This window comes from Schistocerca americana, chromosome 6 (genome assembly GCF_021461395.2).
Source record: "Schistocerca americana isolate TAMUIC-IGC-003095 chromosome 6, iqSchAmer2.1, whole genome shotgun sequence".
NCBI lineage: Eukaryota > Metazoa > Arthropoda > Insecta > Orthoptera > Acrididae > Schistocerca > Schistocerca americana.
Window position 1 is genome coordinate 237,255,912 of NC_060124.1, and position 24,416 is coordinate 237,280,327.

The window sequence follows — 24,416 nt, forward strand, 5'->3', positions numbered from 1 at the left end:
CTGAACTTTAATTTGTGTTACTCTGCTAAGCCAGATTTATTGTTTGTTTGCTGCGCATTGCCTCATATTAGTTGTAATGTTGAATTGCTTGGTAATTTAGATTTACTGTAGCTTGCTTTGCGATTTTCCATTTTTTTTATTGCTGTTTATATTAATTGTTTTATGTGCTGCTGCATTGCCTCGTTCCTTAGTTTAGCATCTGAGCTCAGTAGATTTAAGTTAGCTTAAGAGGAGGTAGACTATATAAGAAACTGACTATGGACAATATGAAAAAGATTTGGGCCAAAATGAGTATTGTACACTGAGAAATAATTATATTGAAAGAAATATGAATAGAATACAGAAAGCAGGTATAGATAGGACTTTTTGGGAATAATGTTGAATGAAGGGAGATCTCCAAGAAGTAAAGAAAGTTTTGTTTGCAAAATACTGCAGTACAACAAACCCTGTCCTTTCCTATTGGTGTTATCCCACTATGTGTTTGTGTACCCTTGTGTATTTGTTTTCTTCCTGTCTCTGTGTAATTTCATAGAATTTTTTTCTTCTTTTAATATTAAGCTACATTCACTATGATGAGGAATACTGTTATCCTCGAATATAATTGGCATTAATAATATGTTATTTACTTTGTAAAGATGTTAGACATTATTAATTCTGTTCTGTTTAATGCTCATGTGTGAAGTTGACGTTTCAAAAGTTATTGTGATCTTTTATGTATCTACTTATCTCATAATTCCTGTAACATTGATGTATATGTTATTTCTATTCTTTTGTAAAGCCCCTTTTACTACAAACGTTATCTGTATTATTATGTTTTTAATGATGTGTTTTGTACCTTTGTTATTGTATTCTTATGTTATAAAATTGTAATTGTCACCAGTTCATGATATTATTAACTTGTTAGTTACATTTCACTGCACACGTTTCTGTTGGTCATAGTATATGGACAATATGTGAGAAGTAGGGACTGATAGTGTTTGCACGTGTGTTAATGATTCAGCAAGGGACTGGATAACAGCATTGCTGGTTCTAAGGACAATTTCAAAAACTTTGTGAGTGCACAAGTGGTGGTTTATGGACTAGCTATATTATTCGCAAGACTCTTCAATGGTGATTGTGCACCTGCACAGTCACAACAGATGGCTGCTGGCTATGTCTACAAGGTCTACAGTGGGTCTGCATCTTTGATGACCCACCAGTACCATTATCTCTACAAGGACTACAGTGGGTCTACATCTTTGATGATCCATCAATATCATTATTTCTACAAGGACTGCAGTGGGTCTGCACCTCTGGTGGCCCACCAATACCGTAATCTCTACCGAAATAAGAGGAAAGATATATGAAGTTTTGGGTTGGACTGCAGTACCACATGTTACACTGAAAACGAACCCTGTCCTTTCCCATTGGTGTTATCCCACTATGTGTTTGTGTACCCTTGTGTATTTGTTTTCTTCCTGTCTCTGTGTAGTTTCATAGAATTTTTTCTTCTTTTAATATTAAGCTACATTCACTATGATGAGGAATACTGTTATCCTCGAATATAATTGGCATTAATAATATGTTATTTACTTTGTAAAGATGTTAGACATTATTTATTCTGTTTTGTGTTAATGCTCATGTGTGAAGTTGATGTTTCAAAAGTTATTGTGATCTTTTATGTATGTACTCATGTCATAATTCCACTGATGTATATGTTATTTCGATTCTTTTGTATAGCCCATATTACTACAAATGTTATCTGTACTATTCTGTTCTTTAATGATGTTTTTGTACCTTTGTAATTGTATTCTTTTGTTACTAAATTGTAATTGTCACCAGTTCATGATATTATTAACTTGTTAGTTACATTTCACTGCACACGTTTCTGTTGGTCATAGTATATGGACAATATGTGAGAAGTAGGGACTGATAGTGTTTGCACGTGTGTTAATAATTCAGCAAGGGACTGGATAACAGCATTGCTGGTTCGAAGGACAATTCCAGAAACTTTGTGAGTGCACAAGTGGTGGTTTATGGACTTGCTATATTATCTGCAAGACTCTTCAATGGTGATTGTGCACCTGCACAGTCACAACAGATGGCTGCTGGCTATCTCTACAAGGACTACAGTGGGTCTGCATCTTTGATGGCCAACCAATAGCACAATCTCTACCAGGACTACAGTGGGTCTGCTCTGTGATGACCTACCAATATTCATCAAAACTTCGACTGACTCTGCAGTGGGTTTGCTCTGTTGTGACCCAATACTTGTCTGCATGTCGAGAGTCAGCACTGTCTTTCCGTTGGAAGGACAACACTACTTCTTCAAGACTGCATGGAAATCCACTACTTCCGTGTGCATTTTCTTCTACTGCTCAGACTTTGAGAAAAACACTATATTTTACCGTAATGAATGATCAGGACTGTCTTTATGGACTGTGACAAAATTTTAGCTTTTGACCAACGTTGTATCAATAAGTGTGTGCATTTGATATCTTTGTTATTGTAATTATGAAAAATTTTTTCAAATCTGTATTGGGCACTGCCCAAACCAATTTGTAAAATTTTTTGTGGGGAGCATGGGGGCTATGTAAGTAGGCTGTTCATGTTTTCTCTATGTAAGTAGGCTGTTCATGTTTTCTCTATGTAAGTAGGCTGTTCATGTTTTCTCTATGTAAGTAGGCTGTTTATGTTTTCTCTATGTAAGTAGTCTGTTTAGGTTTTTTTATTGGTAACGCCACCGCTGTATGAAAACCACTGGCTGTGCTGTGTGCAGTCTGTGGCTGCTTTGCATTGTTGTAATACTCGCCATTGGCTGTGAACAGCGCATAGCGTTGCTCAGTTGGAGGTGAGCCGCCAGCAGTGGTGGATGTGGAGAGAGAGAGATGGCGGAGTTTTGAAATTTGTCATGAACTGCTATATTTATATATGATGATATCAAGGTAAATACATTGTTTGTTCTCTATTAATATCTTTCATTTGCTAACTATCCCTATCAGTAGTTAGTGCCTTCCATAGTTTGAATCTTTTATTTAGCTGGCAGTAGTGGCGCTCGCTGTATTGCAGTAGCTTGAGCAGCGAAGATTTTTGTGAGGTAAGTGATTTGTGAAAGGTATAGTTTAATGTTAGTCAGGGCCATTCTTTTGTAGGGAATTTTGAAAGTCAGATTGCGTTGCGCTAACAAAATATTGTGTGTCAGTTTAAGCACAGTCATGTATAATTGTTCAAAGGGGACGTTTCAACGCTACTGTCATCTGATCAAGTTTGAACCAGCGACCTTTAAGTAACAATCTGTAGTGCTTCAGATCCCCACTATTTGTTGTATTTATAGACCCTATATAAAGCGAAGTGTATATTTGTATGTGTGAAATCTCCTCCGAAACTCCTGGACTAAACTCAACCAAATTTAACACAGAAACAAGAGACCTCACAAATATCAACGCTGTGGGGTTTATAATCTCCCTAGCTCCAGCAGGAGTTGAAATACAGGCGAATACATGTATTTTTTGCAATCCCCCGGGCGTATAGTCTGGCCTACATGACGGACATGTTGTGTAGGAACAGTATCAGCTCGGAAAATCAACCTGCTTTGTAGGATAACCTATGTGTCAGGGGGAAGATACGGTTTTTCGGGCTCCGAATTCAAAGTTGCCCTGTGTGACAGGCATTGGAGTAGTATTCAGCCTCTTTCACTGAACGGTATTGCTGGGCCTACAAGTGCAAATGAGCATGGATGGGGAGTGCAATGGACAGAGGAGGGGATGGACAGCTGGAGGGCGAGGGGGGGGGGGGGGAGGAAATGGAGAGAGAGAGATTGGAGAAAGAGTAGGAGATGCATAAGGCGAGTGGAAGGTGTATAGGGGTGGTAGGCAGGTGAAATGGAAGACAGGAAGGAGGAGATGAAAGAAAGAGGGGAAGGGGAATCTGGTCAGGGGGAGGGGAAAGAGCATATGGTCTGAGAGAGGGAGTGGAGGAAATGGACAAAGAGAGAGGGAGTAGAAGAAATGAATAAAGAGCGAGGGAGGAGAATATGAAGGGACAGAGAGCGTGGGAGGAGGAGATACCCAGATAGAGGTGGGTAGACAGACAGACGGAGGAAGAAGTGGACACAGAGAGGGGGAGAAGGAGGTGGTTCAATATGTATATTGAATGTATACGTGGGCGAATCCACAGGGTAAGGGCTAGTTAACAACAAATACAATAAATATGGCAACCCTCGCAGCAACTGCTGCAGTGGCTGAAGCTTGAGAAGTGCCCCTCGCTTCACACTTATGTCATCACAACCTAGTCTTGCACTTAGTTTTCCTACTTCTTTTTGCTCTTGAAGCAGCCACGTTCATGAATAGATATGGGCTGGTATTGTGACCGTTCCAAACTTTATGACATTCCTAGAGGAATACCAGCTTCTGTCAGAGGATTAGGTTTCTGTGTGTTAATTTAATATCTAATTGCCCTAGTTCTCGCGCTTTCGTTTGTATCGGAAAGTAAGTCGGTTTTGTGACATATTACAAGTTCCTAATCAGGGGCGAATTATTTAGTTTCACCTGAGTGCTTCGGTAGTTAGGTTTTTGAATCTCTGCGTATTAACCTAATTTATTAGACCCAATTCCTGCGTTTCCGTCAGGGTTTACAGTAGAGTTGCACAGTATCTTCCGATGGCCCGTTTATCTGCATAGTTTAGTTTTCCACAGTCTTTAGTATGGACAGGGACTGCGAGTGTTGTGTGCTGATGCGAACCGAGTTGGTGACACTTCGCTCTCAGCTTCAGGCTGTGGTGGCTTCGGTCACACAGCTTGAGGCTGCAGTGGATGGTCACCACTGTTGTGGGCCGGCCGTGTGGAACCAACGGACGTCCAGCATGTCCGGGTCCTCCGGTCGGTCCTCATGGGTGGCCAGACCAGTTGCATTGAGGTTGACCCCTTAGCTATGGTCGAGTGGGAGGTCGCCCCAGGGCGTAGCAGGCGCCGAAAGACTCTCCAGGCGGCCACACGTAAGGCCTGCCCGGTTTGTCTGACAAACAGGTTCCAGGTGCTGTCTGTGGCTGACAGTGTCGCTGAGCCAGATGCTGTCGCCTGTCCTGTTTCAGAGGAAACCTCTCAGCCTGCAAGATCCTGACAATCACAGAGGGTGGGAGTATTGATAGTTCGGAACTCCAACGTTATGCTTGTTATGGGGCCCCTTAGGGACATGGCTGCCAATAAGAGAAAGAAAACCAATGTGTACTCTGTGTGCATACCGGGTGGAGTCATTCCAGATGTGGAACGGATCCTCCCAGATGCCATGAAGAACACAGGGTACAGCCAACTGCAAGTGGTTGCTCACGTCGGTACCAATGATGTGTGTCACTTTGGATCAGAAGAGATTCTCTCTGGTTTCGCGCGGCTAATAGAAGTGGTAAGGGCTGCGATTGCTGTCCTCTGCCACAGAGCCGAGTCGAGGGTTTGAATCAGAGGCTCAGACGGTTCTGTGACCGTATAGGCTGCAGATTCCTTGACATGCGCCAAAGGGTAGTTGGGCTTCGGGTTCCGCTGACTAGGTCAGGTGTCCACTATATGCAGGAGGCTGCTACACGGGTAGCAAGGGTTGTGTGGTGTGGACTGGGCGGTTTCTTAAGTTAGAGGGTCTCGGGAAAACACAAAAAGGACTTCAGTCACAAAGGGTGCAGGCCGAACACAGGAAAAACGTAGGTACAGGAACCATTGGCACAACAGTTGTAAATTGTCGTACCTGTGTTGGGAAAGTACCAGAGCCCCAAACGCTAATAGAAAGCACAGATGCTGAAATCGTTATAGGCGTTGAAAGCTGGCTAAAGCCGGATGTAAACTCAGCCGAAATTTTTGCTAAGAACATAACGGTGTTCCGAAATGATAGGCTAAACACGGCTGGCGGTGGCGTGTTTCTTGCTGTTGGAAGTAGTTTATCTTGTAGCGAAATTGAAGTAGTTAGTTCCTGTGAGTTAGTATGGGCAGAGGTCATTGTTGGCAATCGGAATAAAATCATAATTGGATACTTTTACCGACCTCCCAAATCAGATGATACAGTTGCTGAAAGGTTCAAAAACAACTTGAGTTTGATTTCAAACACGTACCAGACTCGCACTGTTATAGTTGGTGGTGACTTTAATTTACCCTCCATATGTTGGCGAAAATACATGTTTAATTCTGGAGGTACTCATAAATCATCATCCGAAATTGTGCTAAACGTATTCTCTGAAAATTATTTGGAACATTTAGTTGATGAGCCTACGCGAATAACACACATTTGTGAAAACACACTTGACCTCTTGGAAACTAATAATCCTGAGATAATAACGACCATCAAAACGGACACAGGGATTAGTGAACACAGGGTTGTCGTAGCGAGACTGAATATTGTAACCTCCAAATCTTCCAAAAATAAGCGAAAAATATTCGTATTCAAAAAGGCAATAAAAATTCATTTGATGCCTTCCTGAGAGACAATCTCTACTCATTCTAAATTAATAATATGAGTGTAGGCCAGATGTGGCTTGAATTCAGAGAAATAATATCGGCAGCAATTGAAAGATTTATACCAAATAAATTAACAAACGACGGCGCTGATCCTCCTTGGTACACTAAACGGGTCAGAACACTGTCTATTGACACACAGTCAACATGGTTTTAGAAAATATCGTTCTTATGAAACACAACTAGATTTTTATTCGCATGAAGTTTTGAGTGCTGTTGATAAGGGATTTCAGATCGATTCCGTATTTCTGGTTTTCCAGAAGGCTTTCGCCACTGTACCACACAACTTGCTTGTAGTGAAATTGCGTGCTTATGGAATATCGTCTCAGTTACGTGACTGGATTTGTGACTTCCTGTCAGAGTGGGGACAGTTCGTAGTAATTGACGGAAAGTCATCGAGTAAAACAGAAGTTATTTCTGGCGTTCCCCAAGGTAGTGTTATAGGCCCTTTGCTGTTCTTTATCTATATAAATGATTTGGAGTCAATTTGAGCAGCCGTCTTCGGTTGTTTGCAGATGACTAATAAAGTCATCAGAAGATCAAAACAAATTGGAGAACGATTTAGAAAAGATATATGAATGGTGCGAAAATTGGCAGTTGATCCTAAATAACGAAAAATGCGAGGTCATCCACATGAGTGCTAAAAGGAATTCGTTAAACTTCGGTTACACGATAAAACAGTCTAATCTGAAGGCCGTAAATTCAGCTAAATACCTGAGTATTACAATTACGAACAACTTTAATTGGAAGGATCACATAGAAAATGTTGTACCGAAGGCTAACCAAAGACTGCGTTTTATTAGCAGGACACTTTGATAATCTGAAAAGGAGACTGCCTACACTACACTTGTCTGTCCCCTTTTAGGATACTGTTGGGCGGTGTGGGATCCTTACCAGATAGGACTGGCGGAGTACATCGAAAAAGTTCAAAGAAAGGCAGCACGTTTTGTATTATCGCTAAAAATGAGAGAGAGTGTCACAGAAGTGATACAGGATTTGGTTTGTATATCATTAAAAGAAAGGCATTTTTCGTTGCGACGGAACCTTCTCACGAAATTCTAATCACCAACTTTCTCCTCCGAAAGCGAAAGTATTTTGTTGACACCGACCTACATAGGGAGAAACGATCACCATAATAAAATAAGGGAAATCAGAGTTCGTAGGGAAAGATATCGGTGTTCGTTCTTTCAGGCGGCATACGAGATTGGAACAATAGAGAATTGTGGAGCTGGTTCGACGAAACCTCTGCCAGGCGCTTAAATGTGATTTCCAGAGTTGCTGTTGTTGTTGCGGTCTTCAGTCCTGAGACTGATTTGATGCAGCTTTCCATGCTACTCTATCCTGTGCAAGCTTCTTCAGCTCCAAGTACCTACTGCAACCTACATCCTTCTGAATCTGCTTAGTGTATTCATCTCTCGGTCTCCCTCTACGATATTTACCCTCCACGCTGCCCTCCAATACTGAATTGGTGATCCCTCTATGCCTCAGAACGTGTCCTAACAAGCGATCCCTTCTTCTAGTCAAGTTGTGCCACAAACTTCTCTTCTTCCCAATCCTATTCAATACCTCCTCATTAATTATGTTATCTACCCATCCAATCTTCAGCAGTCTTCTGTAGCACCACATTTCGAAAGCTTCTATTCTCTTCTTGTCCAAACTATTTATCGTCCATGTTTCACTTCCATACATGGCTACACTCCATACAAATACTTTCAGAAACGACTTCCTGACAATTAAATCTATACTCGATGTTAACAAATTTCTCTTCTTCAGAAACGCTTTCCTTACCATTGCCACTCTACATTGTATATCCTCTCTACTTCGACCATCATCAGTTATTTTGCTCCCCAAATAGCAAAACTCCTTTACTACTTTAAGTGTCTCATTTCCTAATCTAATTCCCTCAGCATCACCCGACTTAATTCGACTACATTCCATTATCCTCGTTTACGACATCTTGCATACGGCAGACGCAGGTGAACAGGTAGGTCCTGTCTAGTTAGATTCAGGCAAGGCGTTCCACATTGCACCAAATCGTCTGCTACTAACCGAGATACTACCATACGGAGTGTCCTCACAGTTACGTGATTAGCTAGAGGAAATTTTATTTAATAAAATGTAGTGTGGTGTATTAGATGACGAATGTTATACAAAAAAGAGACATCAGGCGTCCCGTAAGGATTGGTAGCAGGATATCTAATGTATTCACTATTCAGTTAAACGATTTATCAGATAGAGTCAACAGCACTGCATGAATGTGTGCTGATGATGGCAGAGTGTACAGAAAAGTATCGCCATTGGACGTTCGTAAGTAATTGCAGAAAGACTTGTACAAAATACGCACTTTGTGTAATAAGTGGTAGCTCTTTTTAAATGTGGACAAATGAGAGGTAGTGTCTGTAATATAGAGAAAGCACCCGACAGTATCTGATTTTAAGACTATTGATGAACGTCTTGAACCCAACACAACATACAGTATAAGTAGCTGGGGCTCTAGAAGCGATACAAAATTGGAGGATAGCTTCAACTCAGTATTAGGCAAGGAAAATGGAATATTTAGATCTGTTGCAAGGCTTCCGGGAAAAAACGTGGGATCTACAAAGGAAATCTGTTACAAGGCGGTAATGTGACCAATTCTGGAGTATTCTACCACCGTTTGAAGTTCTTATCAAGTAATCATGGCAGCAGTCATCGAGTGAATTCAGAGACGCGCTGCTGCATTTGTAAAAGGTCGGTATCGCTCACACTAAAGTGTAACAGTGAGACGAGGACCGTGTCATATCGACGAGTTACGAGTGCGACCAGAGATCTTGTTTCTTCGTCTCTGGGTGATCCATTTGGCGGCCTCCGACAGGGGGCAGACGAAGAGACGGCGAAGGCAATTTACAGCCAGACGCTTTTGCGATAGACTTTCCTGTGGCAGATTTCACTGATGATTTACCACAACTTCATATAAATATCTGCAGTATTTCAGCATGGTGAGACTCTACATCTATATCTACATGGATACTCTGCAAATCACATTTAAGTGCCTGGCAGAGGGTTCATCAAACCACCTTGACAATTCTATATTATTCCAATCTCGTATAGTGAGCGGAAAGAACGAACACCCGTATCTTTCCGTACGAGCTCTGATTTCCCTCTTTTTATCGTGGTGATCGTTCCGCCCTATGTAGGTCGGTGTCAACAAAATATTTTCGCATTCGGAGGAGAAAGTTGGTGATTGGAATTTCGTGAGAAGATTCCATCGCAACGAGAAACGCCTTTGTTTTAATGATGTCCAGCCCAAATCCTGTATCATTTCTGTGACAATCCCTCCTATATTTCGCGATAATACAAAACGTGCTGCCTTTCTTCGAAATTTTTCGATGTACTCCGTCAGTCCTATCTGGTAAGAATCCCACGCCGTGCAGCAGTATTCTAAAAGAGGACGGACAAGCGTAGTGTAGGCAGTCTCCTTAGTAGGTCTGTTACATTTTCTAAGTGTCCTGCCAATAAAACGCAGTCTTTGGTTAGCCTTCCCCACAACATTTTCTGCGTGTTCCTTCCAATTTAAGTTGTTCTTAATTCTAATACCTAGGAATTTAGTTGAATTTATAGCTTTTAGATTAGATGATTTATCGTGTAACCGAAGTTTAACGAGTTCCTTTTAGCACTCATATGGATGACCTCACACTTTTCGTTATTTAAGGTCAACTGCCAGCTTTTGCACCACTCCGATATTTCGTCTAAATCGTTTTGCAGTTTCTTTTGATCTTCTGATGACTTTATTAGTCGATAAACGACAGCGTCATCTGCAAACAACCGAAGACAGCTGCTCAGATTGTCTCCCAAATCGTTTGATGATGAACAGCAAACGAACTATAAAACCACCTTGGGGAACGCCAGAAATCACTTATGTTTTACTAGATGACTTTCCGTCACTTACTAGGAACTTTGACCTCTCTGACAGGAAATCACGAATCCAGTCACATAACTTAGACGATAATCCATACGCATGCAATTTCACTAGGAGCCGCGCGTGTGGTACAGTGTCAAAAGCCTTCCGGAAATCCAGAAATACGGAATCGATCTGAAATCCCTTGTAATTGCACTCAGCACTTCATGTGAATAAAGAGCTAGTTGTGTTTCACAAAAACGACATTTTCTAAACCCATGTTGACTGTGTGTCAATAGACCGTTTTCTTCGAGGTAATTCATAATGTTCGAACACAATATATTTTCTAAAATCCTGCTGCATATCGACGTTAACGATATGAGCCTGTAATTTAGTGGATTACTCCTACTACCTTTCTTGAATATTGGTGTGACCTGTGCAACTTTCCAGTCTTTGGGTACGGGTCTTTCGTCGAGTGAACGGTTGTATATGATGGTTAAGTATGGAGCTAATGCATCAGCATACTCCGAAAGGAACCTAATTGGTATACAGTCTGGACCAGAAGACTTGTTTTTATTAAGTGATTTAAGTTGCTTCACAACTCTGAGGATATTTACTTTTAAGTTACTCATGTTGGCAGCTGTTCTCGATTCGAATTCTGGAATATTTACTTCGTCTTCTTTTGTGAAGGCATTTCGGAAGGGTGTGTTTAGTAACTCTGCTTTGGCAGCACTGTCTTCGATAGTATCTCCACTGCTATCGTGCAGAGAAGGCACCGATTGTTTCTTGCCGGTAACATACTTCACATACGACCAGAATCTCTTTGGATTTTCTGCCAGGTTTCGAGACAAAGTTTCATTGTGGAAACTGTTATAAGCATCTCGCATTGACGTCCGCGCTAAATTTCGAGCTTGTGTAAGATCGCCAATCTCGGGGACTTTGCGTCTGTTTAAATTTGGCGTGTTTGTTTCGTTGTTTCGGCAACATTGTTCGAACCCGTTTTGTGTACCAAGGGGGTTCAGCTCCGTCGTTTGTTAATTTATTTGGTATAAATGTCTCAATTGCTGCCGATACTATTTCTCTGAATTTAAGCCAAATCTGGTGTACACTTGTGTTATTAATTTGGAATGAGTGGAGATTGTCTCTCAGGAAGGCGTCAAGTGAATTTATATCTGCTTCTTTGAATAGGTATGTTTTTCGCTTTTTTTCGAGGATTTGGGGATTACAATATTCAATCTCGCTACGGCAGCCCTGTGTTCTCTAATCCCTGAATCGTTGTGATGCTCGTTATTAACTCAGGATTATTTGTTGCTAAGAGGTCAAGTGTGTTTTCACAACCGTTTACTATTCGCGTGGGCTCATGAACTAACTGCTCGAAATAATTCTCAGAGAACGCGTTTGGCACAAGTTCGGATGATATTTTATGCGTACCTACTGAATTAAACATGGATTTTCGCCAACATATCGAGTGTAAATTGAAGTCACCACCAACTACTATCGTATGAGTCGGGTACTTGTTTGAAATCGAATTCAAACCTGAACTAATGATTTTGATTCATTGGAGACCCATTCGATTGTAATGTCCCTGGTCGTCCTTTGGTGAAACAAAATAGAAAGTGACGGTGTTAGAGGCTATCAGTGTGTTGGGCAAAGGGTTTCTCATTTTGAAGGCCAAACTGTATTTGATAACTTCTTCAGAAATTCATTACTTTTAAGGCCACGCGCCAAGTTCTGTCTGTGGTGTTTGCTGAACTTCCTTTGCGCACATTAACTGATAAAAAATGTATACTGAGACTGTCATGCCCAGGGGTATACCGAGTGCTTCGTAGCCTATGACTATTTTCGGCACGAATCCATATTCCATAGCCCGTAGATTCGGATATTTTGATTTATGTATTTACATATATGTCTCGAGATATCTGACATGGGAATAACTCTGTTTTCTTTATGTTGTAGTAAAGGGGTGGATTAGCGAGGGTGGCCTTTTAAATCTGTGAACTACATGCTCACCTGTAATTGACGAGAAAGTTAAATGGGAAGAAGCGGAAAAAAATTAAGACCCAATTCTTGCGTAACCCTGTCGGGCAAATTTAGAGACTCTGTATTTGAAGAAGAATGTCCTGCTATTATGCCGTCACTAATGAGAATAATAGAAGAGAGATTAGGACGCGTACAGAGATAAACAGTCATACCCTCGCTCAACACAGTAATGGAATAGGAAGGAGAATTCATAATAATGGTAAAAATGAAATTATCGTGCGGGGACATTCGGCCGTCGGCTGCAAGACGTATTTCAGGAGACGCCACGTTGGGAGACTTGCGAGTCGGTGATGATGAAATGATGGTGAGGTCAATACAACACCCAGTACACGGGCGGAGGAAATCTCCAACTCGGTCGGACATCGAACCCGGGGCCACTGCGTGGTTGACAAGCAAGTTATCACTCAGCTAAGCAGGCGGACTTAATATTGGTAATATGTACCCTTCTCCATGCACTGTACAGTGGCTTGCGGAGAATATGTGTGGATGTACACGATTAACAGGAAGGACATCCAAGTCAGTCTTTGATGGAGTGACAGTACTCGATATTTTAGTGATGTTCATGAAACAGATAGAGGAAATTGCTAGGTGGTTTTTCTTGCTGTTAAAGCCTGAGAATCCTCACATTTGACGGAGAGCTACTGCTGGTTACACTAAGTGGTGAAATTACTCAGTTGTAGATGGAGGGTTTGTTGGGAAGAATGGAGTGTTCAATGGATGGCAAGGAAGTGGTTCGCTCTGGATAATCAAGCAGGTGAGTTTGAGAGAACGATTTTAGGATAACAGCTGCGTGGAGCTGATAGAGGTGAGGTGATAGGATGAATCCTTGGAGCACACCAAAGATTAGGTTTCAATAGTGAGGGTGGATATTGTGAATTGTTACAAAGGATGGAGAAATGAAGCAATTAGGTGGATGTACGAAGGTTGCCCAGAAAGTAATGCACCGCATTTTTTTCAACTATTCTTCACTGAACCGAAAGAATCGTTTTTTATCAACATACCCTATTTTCCCACGTAATCTCCATCCCGTCCTATGGCCTTCCTCCAACGCGAAGCAAGGGCATGTATGCCCTCTAAATACACAAACTTTTGAATATTCAAGAGTGAGGATAACTGCATCCACACTTCCATTGCTGACTGACAGACGCAGCGCCAACTGCCGAGTCGTAATGCGTCTGTTCTCGCGAATGACACCAGCTCGCTGCAACATGTCTGGTGTGACAGGCGTGGATGGTCCCCCGACTGCTGCAAATCGTGGAGTTCCACGGTACTGCCTTCTGATCAGGGGCGGTGGCAAGGGAGGGGGGGGGGGCTCTGGGGGCTGCAGCACCCCTCCCCCTTGCCACCGCACCTGATCAGAAGGCAGGGGACTATGAAGGCTGTTGCCCCCCCCCCCCCCCCGTGGAGTATCATATTACAGTGGATAAAATGACTTCAGACGATGACTTCACTGATGCGAATATATTACTCCAACAGATCAAATCATTTTTTTAAATAATTATGTAGCAATACAGGTTACAATGTATTTCAAACACATTCTAACAAAAGAATAAGAGCGGCAAATAGCTTACTATCTAAACCAATAAATATCATTTAACTTAAAATGGGCGTCTTATTATTTATTAATACACATTTTTTACCCTGAACTCCAAAACAGTTAACAAAAACTACCTTAAGCAACGCCAAATTTTACCAGTTTGTCGATGGAGAAACCGAACTCTCCTTTTGTTAAGCGATATTCCATTCCCCAAACCATACCCCCCCCCCCCCTCCCCCGCGACCATGAGACCTCCCTCGCTCTTGACTGAGTTCTAGAATCGCCCCTGTTTCTGATGACCTCCGTGCCCAGCGACTAACTGTATTTCTGTAGGCAGCAGATGCTATATAGACTTTGCACAAGCGTTTGTGAGTGTTCCCCACAGTTTCTTTCTCTGCAGTGGAAAATTCAATGACGGCACGTGCTTGTAACGTACATCACCTACAGACGCCATTTTGAAACTGTTCTACAGCTGCGCTATCTGTCGAAAGTGACGGAAACTTGTCGCGTCACTCAGGAGACTTCCAATGATACATACGTAACGCTTCGCATTCGTAACATTGCTTTTGGCTGAGAAAAAAAAAAAATGCGGTACACTACCTTCTGGGCAACCCTCGTTATTTGAAGCACGTATCAGTGGCATTGAAAGAGAAGCTCGTGAAACACCAGAACACTAACTACACACACACATACACAGACATAGAACAACACTTAATTATATTTGTTTTGTTATAAGTATTTCGTAAAGAAATTTGCTAAACCTGTAGATCGTAATTCTCAAGTTAGTAATTATTGGAACAACATACGTCATTTCAATTTATTTCACTTAAATTTGTAGGTGTAAAGCCATGTAAAAAAATATCAAAACTTATGACTGTGAAACCTTATGTAGAATCTCACACGGGTTGGAACTACACTCCTGGAAATGGAAAAAAGAACACATTGACACCGGTGTGTCAGACCCACCATACTTGCTCCGGACACTGCGAGAGGGCTGTACAAGCAATGATCACACGCACGGCACAGCGGACACACCAGGAACCGCGGTGTTGGCCGTCGAATGGCGCTAGCTGCGCAGCATTTGTGCACCGCCGCCGTCAGTGTCAGCCAGTTTGCCGTGGCATACGGAGCTCCATCGCAGTCTTTAACACTGGTAGCATGCCGCGACAGCGTGGACGTGAACCGTATGTGCAGTTGACGGACTTTGAGCGAGGCCGTATAGTGGGCATGCGGGAGGCCGGGTGGACGTACCGCCGAATTGCTCAACACGTGGGGCGTGAGGTCTCCACAGTACATCGATGTTGTCGCCAGTGGTCGGCGGAAGGTGCACGTGCCCGTCGACCTGGGACCGGACCGCAGCGACGCACGGATGCACGCCAAGACCGTAGGATCCTACGCAGTGCCGTAGGGGACCGCACCGCCACTTCCCAGCAAATTAGGGACACTGTTGCTCCTGGGGTATCGGCGAGGACTATTCGCAACCGTCTCCATGAAGCTGGGCTACGGTCCCGCACACCGTTAGGCCGTCTTCCGCTCACGCCCCAACATCGTGCAGCCAGCCTCCAGTGGTGTCGCGACAGGCGTAAATGGAGGGACGAATGGAGACGTGTCGTCTTCAGCGATGAGAGTCGCGTCTGCCTTGGTGCCAATGATGGTCGTATGCGTGTTTGGCGCCGTGCAGGTGAGCGCCACAATCAGGACTGCATACGACCGAGGCACACAGGGCCAACACCCGGCATCATGGTGTGGGGAGCGATCTCCTACACTGGCCGTACACCACTGGTGATCGTCGAGGGGACACTGAATAGTGCACGGTACATCCAAACCGTCATCGAACCCATCGTTCTACCATTCCTAGACCGGCAAGGGAACTTGCTGTTCCAACAGGACAATGCACGTCCGCATGTATCCCGTGCCACCCAACGTGCTCTAGAAGGTGTAAGTCAACTACCCTGGCCAGCAAGATCTCCGGATCTGTCCCCCATTGAGCATGTTTGGGACTGGATGAAGCGTCGTCTCACGCGGTCTGCACGTCCAGCACGAACGCTGGTCCAACTGAGGCGCCAGGTGGAAATGGCATGGCAAGCCGTTCCACAGGACTACATCCAGCATCTCTACGATCGTCTCCATGGGAGAATAGCAGCCTGCATTGCTGCGAAAGGTGGATATACACTGTACTAGTGCCGACATTGTGCATGCTCTGTTGCCTGTGTCTATGTGCCTGTGGTTCTGTCAGTGTGATCATGTGATGTATCTGACCCCAGGAATGTGTCAATAAAGTTTCCCCTTCCTGGGACAATGAATTCACGGTGTTCTTATTTCAATTTCCAGGAGTGTAATAACTTTGGGATGGGGATTCACTGATGATGTGGAAGCTACGAAAAGTTTGCGTGCGCCAAGCGGAGAGAGAGCATAGTTGTCGCACTTTCAGTGCCACACATGGTTGTAAGCGTTTTCAACGTCTACGGATAGGAACAAATCGGGCTGAGCTCTTATCATTCTGCTGTTCGCCAGCACTAAGATGTATCGTTGCATTGTTGTTACTTTTTAGGAGAACAAGGGCTTTCGAGGTTTTCCGCAGGTCTGAATACGAGCTGTGTACGATACGGTGTTACGTGGGATTCCAGAAAAAGAAGGGACACATCTTGAGGTGGCGATACGCGACATGGGTTATAAACCGGGACTGTGTGTAGTATTTTGAAATATTATAATTTCTGTATTATACTGTATGATGTGATGCTGTGTAAATGGTGATGTAAAGTGTAAAGTTAAGCTTAAGTTGGGAGCGAGAGGGACAACATGCAATGAGGTGACAAAGGCGTGGGATAGCGACACGCACATATACAGATGGTGGCAGTAACGTATACAAAAGTGCACAGTGCACAGGCGGAGCTGTAATTGCTTTCTCAGGTGATCCATGTGAAAAGGTGTCCAACGTATTCTGGCTGCACGACGTGAATTAACTGTGAGCGCGGAATGGTATTGGAGCTAGACGCATGGGACATTTAATTTCGGAAACCGTTTGGGAATTCGATATTCCTAGATCCACAGTGTGAAGAGTGTGCCGAGAATACCAAATTCCACGCAGTACATGTCACAACGGACAACGCAGTGGCCGACGCTCTTCACTTAACGATCAAGAGCAGCTTCGATTGTGTGAAGTTGTCACTGCTAAGAGACTGGCAACATTGAGTGAAATAGCCACAGAAATCAATGTGGGACGTACGACTAACGGATCCATTAGGACAATGCGGCGAAATCTGGCGTTAATAGGCTATGGCGGCAGGCGACCGGCGCGAGTGGCTTTGGTAACCGCACGACTTCGCCTGCAGCGATTCTCCTTGGCTCGTGACCGTACAGGCTGAATCCTAGACGACTGGCAAACCGTGGCCTGGTCAGACAAGTCTGATTTCAGTTGATAAGAGTTGATGGTAGTATTCGAGTGTGGCATGGACCCCACGAAACCATGGACCCAAACTGTCAATAAGACATAGCGCAAGTTGCTGGCGGCTCCATGATGATGTGGGCTGTGTTTACATGGGGACTGGGTCCTCTGGTCAAACTGAACCAGTAATTGACTCGAAATGATTATGCTGGGCTGCCTGGGGACCATTTGCAGCCATTCATGTCTCTAAACAACGATGGAATTTTTATGGTTGACAATGCGCCGTGTCGCTGGGCTACAATTTTTCGCGTTACCTTTTAAGAAAATTCTGGACAAGTCGAGCGAATTATTTGGCGACCCAGATCAACCAATAGGAATCCCTTCGAACGTTAACAGGACTATAATCGAGAGGTCAGTTCGTGCACAAAATCCTGTATCGGCAACACTTCCGCAATTATGGACGACCATAGAAGCAGCATGGCTCAACATTTCTGCAGGGGACTTCTATCGACTTGAATGAGATTTTCACTCTGCAGCAGAGCACGACTCACGCCCCGTCCTCACATCTTTACTTCTGCAAGTACACTTGCCCGCCAAAGGCAAAGGTCCCGAGTTGGAGTCTCGGTCCGGCACACAGTTTTAATCTGCCAGGAAGTTTCATATCAGCGCACACTCCGCTGCAGAGTGAAAATCTCATTCTGGAAACATCCCCCAGGCTGTGGCTAAGCCATGTCTCCGCAATATCCTTTCTTTCAGGAGTGCTAGTTCTGCAGGATTCGCAGGAGAGCTTCTGCAATATGTGGAAGGTAGGAGACGAGATACTGGCAGAAGTAAAGATGTGAGGACGGGCGTGAGTCGTGCTTTGCTAGAGCACTGCCCGCGAAGGGCAAAGTCCCGAGTTCGAGTCTCGGTCTGGCACACAGTTTTAATCTGCCAGGAAGTTTCGTATCAGCGCACACTCCGCTGCACAGTGAAAATCTCATTCTGGAAACATCCCCCAGGCTGTGGCTAAGCCATGTCTCCGCAATATCCTTTCTTTCAGGAGTGCTGCAGGGTTCGCAGGAGAACTTCTGCAATATTTGGAAGGTAGGAGACGAGATGCTGGCAGAAGTAAAGATGTGAGGACGGGCGCGAGTCGTGCTTTGCTAGAGCAGTTGCCCGCGAAGGGCAAAGTCCCGAGTTCGAGTCTGGGTCTGGCACACAGTTTTAGTCTGCCAGGAAGTTTTTGCCGACTTCTTGAGTTCATGACACGTCGAGTTGCTGCACTACGCCGAGAAAGAAGGAGGCCCAGCACCGTACTAGGACGTATCACATGACTTTGTTCACCTCATTGTATGTGCTCTGCTCCACATGTGCAAAGCTTTTTACAGGCAGTGTCTTATTATAACCGCACCATCTGCAAAACGTTTGAGATTACTATTAACATTGTCCACTATTAATATTGTTCAGTATCACTACTGGTTAAAGTGCAATGTGAGATACTACCTTAGCTAATAATCTTAAGAGGTTCATCAAAATTTATCAAGGAATGGTGGATGTGTCTTCTGCGCGGTAGGTGTAAAGACGGTCTCTACTTTGATTAAGAGGAATGGGTCGGTTGGTGGTGAGGAGTAGGTGATGCAATGCGGGATCCTGCTCTGTGGTCTACTGGAAAGATTACGAGTGCTTCTATCGAGTTTAGTGTGTGACTGACGTGAGTCCTGGAGTCTGTGACGGTACAAACCCCCGTTACTAGATGAATATTTCTAGTACGCAAGGATTGCTTTGTGGAGAGCGAGCGCGCTACCTGGTGCGCGATTCGCAGAAGCGTGTGGCGCGCCCGTGCGAGATTTGCAACGGTCGGTGGGATGGTCTCTGCCTCCGGGCGGCCACGTAGCCCGCAGCTTGGGGCATTGTTCGGTTTTTCGCGCATTACACGACAACTCTTTAACTTACGATGAACAGCAATGCGGAAGAGGATTGTGGTCAGCAATAAGCACCTTCTGAAAGATCGATCTTTATTTCGAGTCACGAGACGCAAAAGTTATAGTAACCTCAAAATCGGTTAATATCACGAATACTGAAAGATTAATAGAAATAGTAAATATTAATTTACAGGGATGAGAGAGCACTCATTAAAAAAGTTTCGTCATAGCGGATCGATTGTCGTAGTCATATGTTAAGATTCATAAATAATTAAGCCCGTAAAGAGCAATAAACAAAGTTTGAGGGAAAATTGTTTATAAAATACAGCAGAAAACTCATGACGTAAAGAACGACACTATATAATATTTTGCGTGGCATCACATGAATTTTAAACTAGTTAAGTTATACTATACACTTAACTTGTAATGGTTTTCATTGTTTGCAAATAATTATTAACATTTATCGCCCATAATTAATTAATTATTATAGATATGAAGATTTTGGGCAGCGCAATGTGTATATCGCTATAGATTACGTCTAAAAACGGTGCTATATGCAGTTCTATCTTAAAACTTTGCAGCACAGATGTCAACAAACAAATTTGCGCTAAGTGGCGAAATTTTGCAAAAACTAAAACTTGATTTACGGGCGATAGGATAATCCTGGAAATTAATGTAAAATAGTAAATGAGATGTACTTTTTAGCGCGGTTCCGATGGTGTACTTATTTCTGTCGAGGGATGTATGTATGAAAATCTGTAACTTTAACTGGTGAGATTGGTACTTGCATAACCAGGGGGTAGACATCCGAGCCTATATAAGTGAGCGGCCATCTTGGTCAGGGGTTAGTCGTTGGTCAGTCGTTTTGGAGGGTGGGTGGCGAGTGAGCCCCACTTGAGGGTGGCCCATGTGGTCGTTTGAGAATTCTTTTTTCGCCGATTTACTTCGACAAAGAGTATTGTTTAATAGTGCAAGTGTGCAAGCATATATTTGGTGAACTGGAAGTGCTACGATTATTTGTGTCAGTGCGAATTACGAGGTATACATCGGCGTAAGTGAACATGTGGCGATGTCGGTGTCGGGTGCTCTTTTATTGTCGGGACACACAGTTTCAAATACCGGCTCCATGGCCATTGTTCGGTCTTCACAGGTGAGCTATTTGCCCTCTATCAGGCAGTTCTTTACATCCGCCGCCACCGACATTCTGCTTATGTCATCTGCTCTGATTCTCTGAGCGCCATCCAGAGCCTCGGTGATCCGTATCCGGTTCACCCATTCCTGCACAGGATCCAACTCTCTCTTCAGCAACTGGCGGACGGTTCTCCACCTTTATGTGGGTTCCTGGCCATGCCGGTATCCCTGGGAACGAAGCTGCAGATGCCGCGGCCAAGGCTGCGGTTCTCCAGCCTCGGTCAGCTTCTTGTTGTGTGCCTTCATCTGATTTTAGCAGGGTCATTTGTCAGCGCATTTTGTCGCTGTGACATGCCGATTGGTCTACACTTGCTGAAAACAAGATTCGGGCCTTGAAACCTCTCCCCACGGCTTGGACGGCCTCTTCACGCCCTTCTCGGCGGGAGGAGGTCGTCTTGGCCCGGTTACGGATTGGACACTGCCGGTTCAGCCATCGCCATCTGCTGACGGCTGCGCCGGCGCCGTTCTGCCCATATGGGCAATTGCTGACAGTACGCCACATTTTAACGTCCTGTCCGAATTTTAATACACTGCGCTTTGATCTTGGCCTGCCATGTACTCTGGATGACATTTTAGCGGATGACCCAGGAGCATCTGCTCGCGTTCTTCGTTTTATTCACTTGAAAAACCTGTCTAAGGACATCTGATTATACTGTTTTCTGTTAATCCCTTGCCTGTTAATGTGCCTTTTATAGTGCTGTCTTTTTTAGTTGCTGTTTTAATCTTGTGCCTCGCAGTGCATTCATAACTTAGTCTGGGCGCTAATGACCACTGTAGTTGTGCGCCCTAAAACCACAAAAAAAAGAAGGATATGTGATTTCGCGCCAAAACTTCTAGTACAAAGAGGACAGTGGGACTTGTGGTTCTGTTCGAATTGAGTGAGTAATTTTCGTTTGTAGCAGCCTACATTACTGGTATTGTGGGACCGTAGTCAAATTATTATTAAAGTAAAACTGTAAACCGTCTCGCCAGTGCTGATTTCATTGTGTGAAAGAAAAGGACAACGCCAGTAAACAGTGATTGAACTGTGTCGTCAAAAACTAATTTTGCTATAATAACCGCCTTATTTTTGTTCCCTAACATAAACTGTACTCATGAATATTAATTCAAAAACTATAACTACTGCGCGGGTGTGTAACAGTGTACTAATGCACAAAGTGTAGAAATCGTCCCCTGAGACTTTCATGAGAGCCAAAATTTGCAGTAACATTTTTCAACCAACATTTGTATATGTTGCTAGGTGGTAGCCTTTAAATCGGCCGCGCTCCGTTAGTATACGTCGGACCCGCGTGTCGCCACTATCAGTGATTGCAGACCGAGCGCCGCCACACGGCAGGTCTATTCTAGAGAGACTCCCTAGCACTCTCCCCAGTTGTACAGCCGACTTTGTTAGCGATGGTTCACTGTCTCCATACGCTCTGACTTGCCGAGACGACAGTTTAGCATAGCCTTCAGCTACATCATTTGCTACGACCTAGCAAGGCGCCATATTCATCTTCAAGAATGTATTCTGAACAGATAATATTGTGAAACATGTACCGTCAAGAGTGACTTCATCATTAATGGATTAAAGTTAAGTATCAAACTAATTACGTCCGCTTTCTGAATTCTAATTCCTTGTCATGTTCCAGAGCTCACGTCAGTATAGTTCTTCCCTCCTCACGCTAGCGTGCGTGAGCTAAAACGCGTGCGTTTCGGCCTCCTCTAGTAACACAGTATATGCACATTCTTGTGAACGCTTCAACTGCACTTCTTATTTATCGCCCCGTCGCAAGTTCAAAAATGGTTCAAATGGCTCTGAGCACTATGGGACTTAACTTCTGAGGCCATCAGTCCTCTAGAACTTAGAACTACGTAAACCTCACTAACCTAAGGACATCACACACATCCATGCCCGAGGCAGGATTCGAACCTGCGACCGTAGCGGTCGCGCGGTTCCAGACTGAAGCGCCTAGAACCGCACAGCCACCCCGGCCGGCCGTCGCAAGTCGACGTGAAAAAATGCATATGTGTCTCTGGCCGTTATCGAATAACTGAATGCTGCTAACGGACAGGATAAAGCCATATATGCTGGAAACCACAATGACGATAACCAGCTCGCGCCAGCACCGCGTGCCGATGATCGTTCGCGACGCCGCCGCCATGGCTCGAACAGACGGCAAGAGGGAGCATCCCGCTGGCCGAGTCGTTGCGGGCAGGCGCTGTCCGCTCGCACTTTATGGAAGCGCCATCTGCCGGCCGGGCCACGGCGCCAGCGGCCGCGCAAAATGTGTAAATCTGTCAATTTCTATACGCCAGCGGGCGGCGCTTACCGGGCGCAGCCGGGCAGCGGCTAGCGTGGCCACGGTGGCGCACAGTGGCCGAAACGCGGTCGCCTTTGATCTGCAGCCGGTCGTCTGCGGGTGCGGCGCGCTCTGGAAGGCGGCTCCCGCGACGCGGTGACGCGTGGGCGGCCTTGACGCGGCGCACTCCGCACTGCTAACGCCTGCCGCGCTGACCTGCGAGAGGCCGGCACCGAGGGAGCTGCGCATGTCTTCTTTTCTTTCTACTGGCAAGTTTGATGGGCCGCTTACCTCTCCTGTACCAACCTCTTCATCCCACAGCAACACCTCAAGTCTGCAATTACTTAGAAGGTATCTAGAACTACACTAAAAAGCCAAAGAAACAGGTACAATTTCCTAATCTACATCTACATTAACATTTATACTCCGCAAGCCACCCAACGGTGTGTGGCGGAGGGCACTTTACGTGCCACTGTCATTACCTCCCTTCCCTGTTCCAGTCGCGTATGGTTCGCGGGAAGGACGACTGCCGGAAAGCCTCCGTGCGCGCTCGAATCTCTCTAATTTTACATTCGTGATCTCCTCGGGAGGTGTAAGTAGGGGGAAGCAATATATTCGATACCTCATCCAGAAACGCACCCTCTCGAAACCTGGACTGCTAGCTACAACGCGATGCAGAGCGCCTGTCTTGCAGAGTCTGCCACTTGAGTTTGCTAAACATCTCCGTAACGCTATCACGCTTGCTAAATAACCCTGTGACGAAACGCGCCGCTCTTCTTTGGATCTTCTCTATCTCCTCTGTCAACCCGACCTGGTACGGATCCCACACTGATGAGCAATACTCAAGTATAGGTCGAACGAGTGTTTTGTACGCCACCTCCTTTTTGATGGACTAAATTTTCTATGGACTCTCCCAATGAATCTCAACCTGGTACCCACCTTACCAACAATTAATTTTATACGATTATTCCACTTCAAATCGTCCCGCACGCATACTCCCAGATATTTTACAGAAGTAACTGCTACCAGTGTTTGTGCCGCTATCATATAATCATACAATAAAGGATCCTGCTTTCTGCTTTCTATGTATTCGCAATAAATTACATTTGTCTATCTTAAGGGTCAGTTGCCACTCCCTGCACCAAGTGCCTATCCGCTGCAGATCTTCCTGCATTTCGCTGCAATTTTCTAATGCTGCAACTTCTCTGTATACTACAGCATCATCTGCGAAAAGCCGCATGGAACTTCCGACACTATCTACTAGGTCATTTATATATATTGTGAAAAGCAATGGTCCCATAATATCGTGTACGGCTCCCGCTAGCATCCAGAAGTACCGCAACGCGATGTGGCATGGACTCGAATAATATCTGAAGTAGTGGTGGAGGGAACTGACACCATGAATCCTCCAGGGCTGGGACATAAATCCGTAACAATACGAGTGGTTGGAGATCTCTTCTAAACAGCACGTTGCAAGGAATCCCAGATAAGCTCAATAATGTTAATGTCTGGGGAGTTCGGTGGCCAGTGGAAGTGTTTAAACTCCGAAAAGTGTTCCTCGAGCCATACTGTAGCAATTCTGGACGTATGGGGAGTCACATTGTCCTGCTGGAATTACTCAAGTCCGTCGGAATGTATAAGAGACATGAAAGGATGCAGACGACCAGACAGGATGCTTACGTACGTGTCACCTATCAGAGTCGTATCTAGACGTATCACGGACCCCATAC